Source organism: Alnus glutinosa, chromosome 8 (assembly GCF_958979055.1).
Source record: "Alnus glutinosa chromosome 8, dhAlnGlut1.1, whole genome shotgun sequence".
Lineage (NCBI taxonomy): Eukaryota > Viridiplantae > Streptophyta > Magnoliopsida > Fagales > Betulaceae > Alnus > Alnus glutinosa.
In genome coordinates, this window is record NC_084893.1 from 8,349,967 (window position 1) to 8,362,372 (window position 12,406).

Sequence of the window (12,406 nt, forward strand, 5' to 3'; positions counted from 1 at the left end):
CCCATCTGCCAGATTGTTGTCCAGAATGCTTTCTTACATGGATGGCTCTCAGAAGATGTGTACATGACTCAGCCTCTCGGCTTCATACATCCCCAGTTTCCTCATCATATCAGCAAGCTCCACAAAGCGCTCTATGGCTTAAAACACGCCCCTCGTGCTTGGTACTCTCATCTCACTGATCGCCTAATGGAAATTAGATTCATCAGCTCTCACTCCAACCCCTCATTATTCATTCGTTTCACTTCTCGAGAGACCACCTTGGTCCTCATCTATGTTGATGACATACTTATCACAAGCTCTCTTCCTCAAGGCCCTACCTGGCCTCCATTTTCTGGTCCTCCAGCAAACAACGGATAGTCGCTCGCTCCAGCACTGAATCCAAATATCGAACTCTGGCTACCACTACCGCTGAACTCATTTGGCTTTTATCCATGCTTCAAGAGCTTGGCCTTTACCTCCCTTCATCACTCAACCTATGGTGTGACAATATTGGGGCCACGTACCTCTCCGCCAATCCTGCCTTCCATGCTCGCACCAAACATATCAAAATTGACTTTCACTTCGTTCGTGACAAAGTCGCCTCCAAAACATTGGTTGTTCGCGTCATCTCCAGGAAAGATAACCTGGCCGACATCTTTACTAAACCCACTGCCTCACCCTACTTCTCCCTCATGCGCACCAAGCTCAATGTCGTGCCCCCTCTGTCTCGCCTGTGGGGGAGTAATGAACCAACCACAATCTCAAAGGAATCACAAGACTCTACATGCCAACTTTTCATACAAGGCACACAACAGCTAGCACATTCTTAACAAGGAAATCAACCAACAGCTAATCATTCACACAAGGCAACCACCAACAACTTGCACCGCCATATCAACAATTACAAATCAATCTTGTATTATTTTCCCTTTTGTAAATTGTCAAACACTTGTATAAATTAAACCGTCAAGGAATGAAACAATCAGGCAAAGAAAATTCAATCTCACCTCTATATTCTATAGTTTGAGCCCATCGACTAGTCAAGTTTAAGTACATATGCGATAGAAAGAGAATGACTTAGTGAATAATAACTGACAAGAAGGTTTGGCATGACCCAATCTTTCAATGACTTTGTTTGGCAAACAACAAAAAAATTTCCCACTTTATTTTTACATTTTCTAAAAACAATCAACATCAAAACATTCAAATTTTTTTCACTTTTTATATCACATCAATAATTTTTTATTACTATTTAAATAAAAAAATCTACTACAATACAATTTTTTTTTTTTTTTTTTTTTTTTTTTTTTTCACTTTTCTATACAAATTCTTTTTACTTTATATCACATCTATTACTTTTTACTTACTCTAAAATTATCAACCCACTATCTTGTTCTACACATTGCTTTGCTAAACAAGGCCAATGTCTTTGGGAACTAAAAGTCTGTCATTTCATACACAATTGTAATAATCAGAAACTGGCGTGATAGACACCAACCCTTAACATGTTGCAACATCACTTGGCCTTGTTTTGCTACCAATGTACTTTATTTTGCAGAAGTTTCCTCTAGTGGATAATTTGTACAGGCTTCAGGGATAATTTACATGAGGGTACAGGGTAGCCATCTTTTCAACCTAACCTATTTTGATTTTAGTGGGATGTGCTTGGGATTTCCAATCCCAATAGTGTTAGAGCTTTTTTAGGCCACTCGTTTCCTTTTGGTTTATTGGTCCACTCTCAAAGCATGTCGGCAAACTCTCTCTCTCTCTCTCTCTCTCTCTCTCTCTCTCTCTCTCTCTCTCTCTACACACTAAGAACTAGCAAATGGGTTAATGGGTGTAATACTTGAGAAAAATAATAAGTTACGAAAAGCATAAAACTTAAAAATATAATAACTTTTGACTAAGGAAGCTCATTAAATGAAATAACACGGTTTACTTTGGGGGTGTCGGGTTAGTGTAAGGAATAAAAACTCGAAGTTTGGACTTTGAAGAATTTAGACATTTAGCATTTCATCCAAACCCGTGAAGGATATCATTTGGACTAGTTCATATCAATGACCAAGATCTTGCACATGTGCGGATATGATAGATGGGACATGTTTTTAATATAATAGATTTGTTTTGGTCTGCACGAGGAGCATTATTTTTTTGTTTGGACATGATTGGATCTCCATGTGTCAGATGATGGCTGGAGCAATGGGAAGTCATGGGAGTTGAATTTGAGCTTGCACAGTAGGCATGAAATTGCCTTTTTAAATGATTTTTAGCTGAAGGCAAACATTGGAAGACAAATATTTGCCTTCCTCATTTCGGTTCTAGACGAGAGAAAGGAGAGTGGTGAGTGCTTGAGCGTGTTCTTGAGGACTCCTTGGAGCAAGAGAAGGGTGTAGAAGCTTGAGGAGAAGAAAATCACCCCAAAGGTAAGCATCTTCTCCCTATCTCTCTCTTTTATTTTTATTGGAATTGCAAAAAGGATAGTTTGATGTTATTGTAGTGTGTGCTAATGTTTGCGGAGTGTTCAAGAATTTGTTGAATGGAGGCTTTGAAAGTTATGGGAAAAATTAGGTTTTCCCTTAAAAAGGATGATTTCACTAGGTTTGAAGTTAGTGTATTTCGTGTGCATGTGTTGGGGTTTGAGTGGTGTGTTGTGAAAAAGAGTTTTGGAGGAGTTTGAATCGTATTTGGAGGTGATTTTCCAAGTGAACTTGCAACTTTTTGCACTTTTTCATCCAGGCGATCGACCATAGTCTTGTTGGAACGAGCATGTCGAAATGACACTCATAAGTAGATGCCAAAAGCACTCGTTTGGTACTTCGTTCCGAAAAAGTCCAAACAAGGTCTTTAAAAGGAAAATAAAAAGGGGAGATCCGAAAGGCTCGTTCGGTGTCTATCCAAAAGAGTTTTAGACAGAATAGCTTATTTTGTGTCTTTCTACACAAGTTTCAGACATAACATCTCGTTCGGTGTTTCATTCGGACCCCGTTCAAACAAGAATGTTCAAATGAAAACTTGGGTTTTCTGTGGGAGAAATAAGATTGGTTGAGGTCCTGTAGGGTCTTAGGACTACTGAAATAGAGTAGAACCTAACGTATGACGTGGTAGAATGCGAATGAGTTTGAGAACATATTGACAACGCTTATCTAGAAGGAAAATTAAGTGAATGGTAAGTAGAGCTTTCACCAAACCATTGATTTAAATACCTTGCATGAAATGTGTTGTATTGATCAAATGCATGCGTTGATGTAAAATGTTTGAAGTATGTACAACATGCATAGAATTATAGTTAAATGAGCCCATCTTATTACATCAATGCATTGGAGGAAATGTGTTTCAGAAAATTGGCATGTGCATGGAATGTAATTTTTGAAGCCAAAAGAGAAAAGGAAAAGGAATAGTTAAGTAAAGGAAAATGCAATGGTTACCTTGCTTTGTTGATGGCCAAATGAATAGGCAAAGCAATGGTTGGGACGCTTGGCAATGGCCTAAAAAACGGCTAAGCGTGTCACCTATGTTGACGGCCCAAGGAACGGGCATAGGTGTCGTCTTCACATGGCGATGGTTGAAAAACGGCCAAGTGAAGATTCCCCATCCCGCTCCCCAAAGTGAAATGGTAAAGGAATGAAAATGGAAAACGATTAAAGAAACGACAGAAAAGTTAAGGAAAATGTAAAAAGGATAAAGATTTGAAATGAGTAAAGTAAAGTATATATGTATTGTACGATAAATGTGAGAATTGTTTGTATTTAAGTATGTGAATACGGAAAACATGATTATCAAGTAATTCATCAAAGGATATGTATGTTTTATGTAGGAGACAAGTATGTTATGATGTCCAAAAGTTTATTGTTCAAGTCAAGCTAAAACTTTCTCTAAGTTTTAAGGAATGAAATGATAGTAAGACTTTTGGTTTCAAAGTATTGTTTTATAAATGTTCTTGTGTCTATGAAAGACCAAAAGACATGTTTTAAAAAAAATGTTAACTAATTTCTATAAATTGTGTTCAAAGTGAGGTTTTTTTTTAGTAAAAACGAGACAAAAGTTTTATCAGCTAAGGGCTCACGTTATACACGATTGATTTTTTCTCTACTTAATTAGCTGTGGGCTCACATTTTCACAATTTTATTTTACAGCTATAGACGATTTGAAGACGGGAGAGGCTGACAGGTATGTACAGCATGACCTATAGGAGTATTTACGTTAGCTTATGAAGCCTATGTTGGGGGTATATTTGGTGGCATAGTAGTATGGGCATGCAAACCTTTTTATTTATATAGGCTATGAGGGTGTATTATGAATTGCTATGTAAGCAATGTTGGTTTAATGTTGTGTAAAGTTTTTAGTGCTCCAGTATTATATTATCAATCTAGTGATTGTGCATGTGTATGTAAGAAAGGAAAAAAAAAATGTAGTGTATTTTCATTGACTTGTGTATCGAGGAATAGTAGTAGCGCCACGTGGATAATGCCAATTGTCGCATTTATTTTTGTTAGGCCTTTGAAATTGGCCTTATTTAGTGATCAAAACTTTGGTTATAAAACTTTTTAACACATAAGTCATTTGGTGTAAAAATTAAGTCTTTTTCTATTAACTGTAAATACGTCACCTGTGCGTCACCAGGTTGTGCTTACGGATTTCGTGATAAAGAATTTAGAGATCAACTAGTGATCTCCGTCACCAATGGTGTCACCTAGCGTGCTGATGTCAAATAGCGTCTCGTTCGAAGGTGTGTAGGATATCGTCCAGATGAGAAAGCATCAAATAGCCTTCCAAACTAGGGGGGATTACTTTCGGAGGAGTTCAGATTAATGGCTAAAATTTTGCACATGTGCGGATCTAACGAATGGGACGTGCCTAGCCAACTCAAGTAGGTGGAGATTCAGCTATCCTGGAGCCTTCCCGAAAAATTGGAACCCAGGCAACCTCTTTCATCAGCCTCATTGCATGTTTTGGTTAGTTGACCCAAACAAATCAAGTTTAAGTACGTAAGCAATAGAAAGAAAATAAATTGTAAATGTCACTCACATGCTATATGATATCAGGGATCTGGATCCTATGCAATGAGGTTGTCCATTAAACATTGGATCATTATTCAGTATAATGAAGTTGCCCATTGCATGTGCAATAGGTAGGCTCATGTGAGAGATTATTCGGATTCCACCGGCTCGAGCAGGTGGCCGATTAGCCTGAGTAGATGGAGTCTAAGCTGCCTGAACAACCTCCCACATGAACCTCATTGCATGGGATATTGGGATCCCCATCCAGATTTTCAGTTAGCTGATCCACACCAGTCAAGTTTAAGTATGTAAGCAATAGAAAGAGAATGACTTCGTGAACAATAACTGACAAAAAGGTTTGGTGTGACCCATTCTTTCAATGGGATCTAAAATAGGTTAATGGGGACTGTGGCCCATTTAGATTTTGGCTTAAACTAACTTTAGACTGTCCTTGCACTTTCTCTTCTCCTAATTGGGCAACAATTACCTTTAGGAAAAGAAAATTCATATGATTATTCACCATGAAAAAAAAAAAAAACAAAAAGTAATACTAATATCTACCATGCTGAGCTAGACTCGGCTAGCGCAAAATCTTGGGATCTTAAGTTTAAGCCATGTAACCTTGACTTTAGTTTTGTACATGGCAACTTTAAGCCATGTAGCTTGAGCTTTAATTCCTGAATAAAGATGTTTTAACTTTTGGGATTTAGAAAAAATTATAATATTTTATGGACAAAGTGATAAGTTTGAAGAAATTTAATGAGTTGGTGGCAGAGAAGCGTATGCTTCTATGCATGAACCGTAAGAAAAAGTATTCATACCCTTCAAATTAACATCCAATTTATAAGGGAAAACTACAATCTACCCCTCTGATGTTTACACGAATTTGCAATTTTAGTCCCAATGTTTAGATTGCGTCAATTGCACCCAATAAAGTTGCAAAAATTTTCAATCCGCCCCCTTCCGTCCAATTGTTTCGTCTGATGAGACGGAAATGGACCCACGTGCGCGGCATGTGACATATATGCAGATAACCGGAAGCAAATACCCTAAAAAATGCCCTTATTTAAACGGCAGCGTTTAGTGTAAAACACCATCAAAATGAAACTCGTCCATGCATGTCCACGTCATCGTCGTCTTCTTCGTCTCTGAAACTAACCATTGCATGCCCTTATTCAACGGTTGCTGGTTGGGTTCCACCACAATCCTCTCCACCGGCGAACTAGTCATTCTCTACACCGAAAATTGACCCACAGAACCAGCAAGTCCAAAACTTGCACCGTGCCCAAAAACCTCTCCGACCCATACCTCAGGGAATGGAGTAAGTCACCCAAAAATCCGTTAATGGCACCCACTGCATCTAACCAAATCAATGCAAGCTCGTTTAGAGACCTGACCACCGCTTGGTTAGGCCCTGACCAGAGATGGAGAGTGATCCTGACTAACTTTTCTGCCATGCCATTGTGAACAAACCTCTGTGCTGGCTTATTATGGAAACAAACGTGTTTTCAGACTCTTGCTTAATTCCTGTTTTAATGCACTGCCAAATCATGAGAAAAAATCCTGTCTTTACAGCTTGCGGTGCAAGAAGTCTCCAGGTCAAGACATGCATGTGTCGATGCTCTTTATGGAAAGAATTTTGTGAGAAGAAACATGTGTTGCATGCATACCCTTTGGACAAGGAAAGAATCGTGTCTCTTTTGATTGGTGCCCATGCTAGGTGTGCGTGCATATTTGGTGCTCCACTTTCCTACTTTGGCACTGCCCACGCATGCTCTTAACTGTATCTTTCTCTCTCCCTTTCTCCCCTCCTCTTTTTTATTATAGCTCTTATAAAAAAACGACATTTAGTTTGTTATTCCTCTCTCAATCTCTCTCTGCTTTTTGCTTCAAGCTCTGCTTCTCTGGATTCATTTTGTTCATTTGTTGATCTGGGTCTTTCTCAATAATGAGCTAAAGCTATTTGACAATTTATTAGCAAAAGTTACATGTAGCTTTCAAATTTTGATGTTGAAACTGTAAAAAAAAGGGTGTTGTAAGTGTTAGTTTTTGATAGTAGCTTGAAGCATGAAAGTCATGCTCGTGTTGTGGCCTCTGTTTTTGTTTGTTAAAACAGAGGAGAACAGAGCCTCTATTATGGAACCAGACATGCACGTGAAAGGGAGTAAGGGACCGAGATACAACTGTGCCTTTTCCTTTAGGAGTTTGCAGCAAAAGCTCACACGATTTTCTCGAAGAAAGGGCACCAAACCGAGATACATGGGATTTTGAGATTTTCACAATGACCTGGGTAGCCGACGTGTTTTCGCATTTAGTTTTATTTTTGTTCTTTTCTCTTGAAAGTGAAGAGAGGCTGGATGTGAAAGGAGGGTAGAGTAGTCATTTTGGCTTCTTCAAGCACGTGGAGCCTGTAATCTTCACCCCCAGAAGGTTGGTGTTAAGAAGGTGCTGGTGTTTTACGGCGGGAAGCCTCCTAAAGGGATCAAAACCAATTGGATCATGCACGAGTACCGCATCGTCGACAATAACAATAGTAGAAGATGGAGTTATTCCCGGCACAACCAGATTTGTCGCTGCAAATCAGCTATCTAAACAGCAAACCCACAACAGGCTGGAGGAGAGGAGAAGACGTAGATTTCAGGATTTGGGATTCTAGAAGAGAGCTTTGGACTCCAGAACAGACTCGTCCAAAAGCAACATAGACTCATCCGAAAGCACAGAACCACACTCGGCCGACAGCACCAATGGCACCAGATCAAGAAGACGCTCTCCGAACCAAACATGCAGAACCGCCGAACACCATCGATCACCGACAAACCACCATCATACGGCTCTGAGGAGGGACACGTGTCCCAGGTTTATTTCCTACAGTTTGGGAAGGCCTAAAGTGTTTTGATGAATTTTTTTGGGGTTTTTCGGACAAAACGGTGTCGTTTAAATGAGGGCATTTTTGTCGACATTTGTCTAAAAAAGGCATGTGCGCAGCACGTGAGGTCACTTCCGTCTCATCAGACGGAGCAATTGGACGGAAGGGGGCGGATTGAAAATTTTTGCAACTTTATTGGGTGCAATTGACGCAATCTAAACATTAGGACCAAAATTGCGAATTCGTGTAAACATCAGGGGGGTAGATTGCAGTTTTCCCAATTTATAATGTCTCCATTTTGTCTCGTAAAAAGATAAGAAAGCCTATATTTTTTTAATTAGACAAAAATACCCCTATAATGGTGCAAGTAAAAGGTTTAGTGATCCTTGGGGTAGTGTCGTGGTTCTATCACCGGTTTTTTTTCTTTCTATTTTTAATAAAAGCCTTTTTTTTTTTCTTTTTTTTTTTTTCATTTGGGGCACATTGCAAGCTTTTGGTAGTTTTGAGGAGACATTGATGCAATCATTAGTTGAAAGGGGACATTGCAAATTGAGTGTTAGTTTGAGATGAGTAAGTGTAGTTTTTTTTTTTTTTTTTTTTTTTTTTTTTTTTTAAATGGTTAAATATACTTTAGCTCCATCAACAAACATCAATTTTTTATACAGCACACGAACTGACATGTGTGACAGTTAGACCTATCAAATTATCAATTTGTTGCATTTAAAACACTCCATTAAAGGTTGTCTTCTGTTTGGATGGAGAATTGGTCACATGACATGCAAGTGACCAATGTATATCCTCCTTCCTATAAGACCCTTCATTTTTTAAAAACCAAAATTAAAAAAAAAAAATGGAAAAAAAAGAAATTAAAAAAAGGGTTAAATATACTTTGGACCCCTCAACTAACAACTATTTTTTATAAAGCTTCACGAACTGACAGGTGTGACAATTAAAGCCATCAAACTACCAATTTTTTTTGTAATTGAACCACTTTTATGTCATTCGTCCAAAAATACCCATATTTTCTTTTAAAAAATAATTAAATTTACGTAAAAAAAAATTGATTTAATATTAAAATACATAGAGTAAAATTGATTAGGAAAGAAAGAATTTGCATGGAATTTTCATTTTTTTCTTTTAGTTTATTTTTATAAGAAAATATGGGTATTTTTTAAACAATGGCTTAATTGCAACAAAGTGGTAAATGACTAAATGTCACACCTGTCATTTTGTGTGGCTTTATTAAAAATGACTCTTAGTTGAGGGGGGAAAAATATATTTAACCAAAAAAAAAAAAAGAGTGTGGTTTGGCCACCCAAATATATGCTGGGGGTCGCTAGGGGTAGTTCGCGGCCACCCCCATGGGGGGTGGTCATGGCCATTCCCACCAAATGGAGTGGCTCACGAGCCACCCCCAACCCACCGGGGGGTGGTTGCGACCCATACCTATTGGGGGGTGGTTCAGCCTCCCCCATTTCCTTGTTTTTCGTTTTTTTTTTTATAAAAATAAAATAAAAAAAAACATAGTTTTTATTGATTAAAATTATAAGGGGTAAATTTTGTTTTTTAAGTGTCAAAATGAAGGTTTATTTGAAAGAATTTGGTGAAATATAATTTTTTTTTTTCCATCCAAACAAAAGGTCAACGATAACAGTGCGGCTTAATTATAACAAATTGGAAGTTTGATAGATCTAAGTGTCATACATGTAAGTTCATGGGGCTTTATAAAAAATGATTGTTAGTTGACGAGGCTAAAGTATATTTAATAAAAAAAAAAATTGTGGTTGGTAGAAATAAAGATGGCCGAATGGGTAGGGATGGAGGAGTTTATTTTTGGTTATGAGTTTTGTCTTGGCTAATTGGAGGAAACTTTTTGTGGTGGTTGATTCTCTTCAAATAATTTGGGTTTCAATTGTTGCTTCTTGGTGATATTTGTTTTGGGTATTCTGTGTGTATGTTAACTAGAATGTGGATTTGATTGTGGAGTGTTGATTTTTTCAGTTGTTGCCTGAATAGGGGGAGGGAAGATATCAAGTGTTCAAGAACCTTAAGATTGAAACTAGTTCTTTTAAATGTAGAGTAAAAAAATAACTGGATTGAGTAAGAGACCATGCAAAGAGGAGACATTTACATTGAAGCAAAGAAATGGAGGCTCTAAGAAATAGCTATGACTTAATGCATACGAACATGATTATGTATTGGAGGTTTTAAGGTAAGTATAAATTTACTGACATTGTACTTAAAATATTTTGATGCATGACATATATGATATTTCTTGTGATAATGAGCACTACATGTTTAAATATGTTCATAGAGATGAAATTATGTTATTATATGTTTTACGTGCCTTAAATGAGTTTTAAAAGAAAAAGATTTGAAAGAAGGAGATTTAGTAGAAAATAATTTTAAAAGAAAGTCTGTTTTCTGAAAGAAAGGAAAGACCGGATTTAAATGATTTTTAAAACAGTTGGTTGGAATTTTTGATAAATGAGAATGTCTATATGAGTTGCCTTAGATCGAGTAGGGTTATATGCTTGATGCCTTAGTTCGAGTGGGGTTGTACACTTGAAGCCTTAGTTCGAATGGGATTGTTCATTTGAAGCCTTAGTTCGAGTAAGATCGTACAGTTGTTACACTAATGTCTTAGTTATAGCAAGGTTGAAGCCTTGTTGCTCTAGTTCGAAACGGTTGAAGCCTTAGTTTGAATATGGCAATTTGCTGAATGTGTTACTATATGTATCGATGTGAAATATGCACGAGCTATATGATATGTATATGTTAGTATTTGACCAGATGTTTTGCCTTACAAGATAATATAAACTGTTTGACGCACCTCATATTATGGGCCGGGTATGAAGTGATATATGTACTAAAGAAAATGCAAAAAAAAAAAAAAAAAAAAAAAAACAAGCGCTGCATTTTATTATTATATATTAAACTTCTCTCTAATTCACATGATTTGTTAAAAGGCTATGACTCTTTATAGACAAACCCTTTTTGTGAAAACTATGTGTGCTGACAACTATTTTACAAACAATAGAAAGGCGAAGTTTGAAAAGAAAATGGGGATCACATCACACACATTGTAGTCTGAATGCTTTTACTTGTTGAGTCGTGTACGCACACATCCACTAATAAAATTTGTGGTATTTTATAGATGTCACCAAAGAGGTCGGTGGACACGACCCGTATGCGTGCTTAGATTTCTATCCATGAAGTTGGGAGGAGGCCTCTAACTTTTGAAGGGCTGACTTGTGCTAAGTTAGTTATTGTTTGTGTAGAAATGCCAATGTGGCATCTTTTGAATTGTTGAAAAGATAATCGTAGTTTAAGATGTTGTAATAACAATTTGTCTAATTTTTATATGTGAATTCAGTTAGAAGCTTCGGTATATTATTGGTGAGAGTGAGTTTGTAGTTTCTAAAAGGAAAAAAAGAGAGAAAACTTCACTTACTATCTTTAATCTTTTATCACTTTTGCAATCATATCCTTAAACGTTAAAAAGTGTGAATTTAGTATATCCATCTTTCAATTGCACCCCTCCGTTAAGATTTTTTGTTAGAAATTGTCCTAATTTAAAGTTCGGGTGGACATTGTCAATTGGGTGAAAGTTTGAAGAGAGTATGTGGACTTTTTCCAATTTTTTTTTTTTTTTTTTTTTAAAAAACAAAAAAACACGAAAAAAACTCAGGGGTAGCCGAGCCACCCCTTTGGCAAAAAAAAAAAAATGTTGTTTTGAAGTCTTGATTTCTTCTCTCACTTTATTATTGGTAGCATTGATGGTATCGAATGATAAGGGGTCCTGTTGTTGTTGAAAGGCATCCAAGATATTTATTAAGATGAGCCACCCCATGTGTGATGAGATGCGCATGTGTTGAGATGCCCTACTTCACACACGCGTGTCTGGACGGCTTACTTACCTGTCTCGACAGGCCTGGGTAGGAATTGGCTAAGCGAGTTTTCAGCTCATTTCTCTCCCCATTTCTCCTCCCAAACGATTTCTCTCCTCTCTCTCCTAGGGTTTGCCCATAAACCCTAGATTTTGATAGTTTGAAGCTTACAAACTCAAATCTGACACTGGAAATGTGATCCTTGTTGCAGGATATACATTTTAGTTTTGAGGTAAATTTTCGAAAATCCTAACTTTGCTAGATTTTGCGTAAATCTTTAGAGTTTGAGCTTAATCTCTCAATTTCCTTTAGGGATTCTGTGTTTTGAAGTGTTCTAAGTAATCTCCAAGCATTGTGTTTCACTCTAGGTGAAAAATCAAGGTAAGACCTAAAACCCTAGTTTTTGTCTAAGTGTTTTAAATTGGTAAATTTTATGTTTAACCCTGAGATTATCTTATGGGTTAGTGTTCTTAGTTAATAAGTTGTCAATTGGAACTCTAAAAATTCTATGGGTTGTTCATGGGTTATTGCTCTTGAGAAAATCGAGAACCTATGTGAAAATTTAGAATTAAAAATGTTGTAGGCTAGTTTTAATTTGTCATTGCAATGTATTATACATGGTACATTGCGAGGCTTACGTGGAAGAATCCTTCATAAGTCGTTAGTCGAACAAC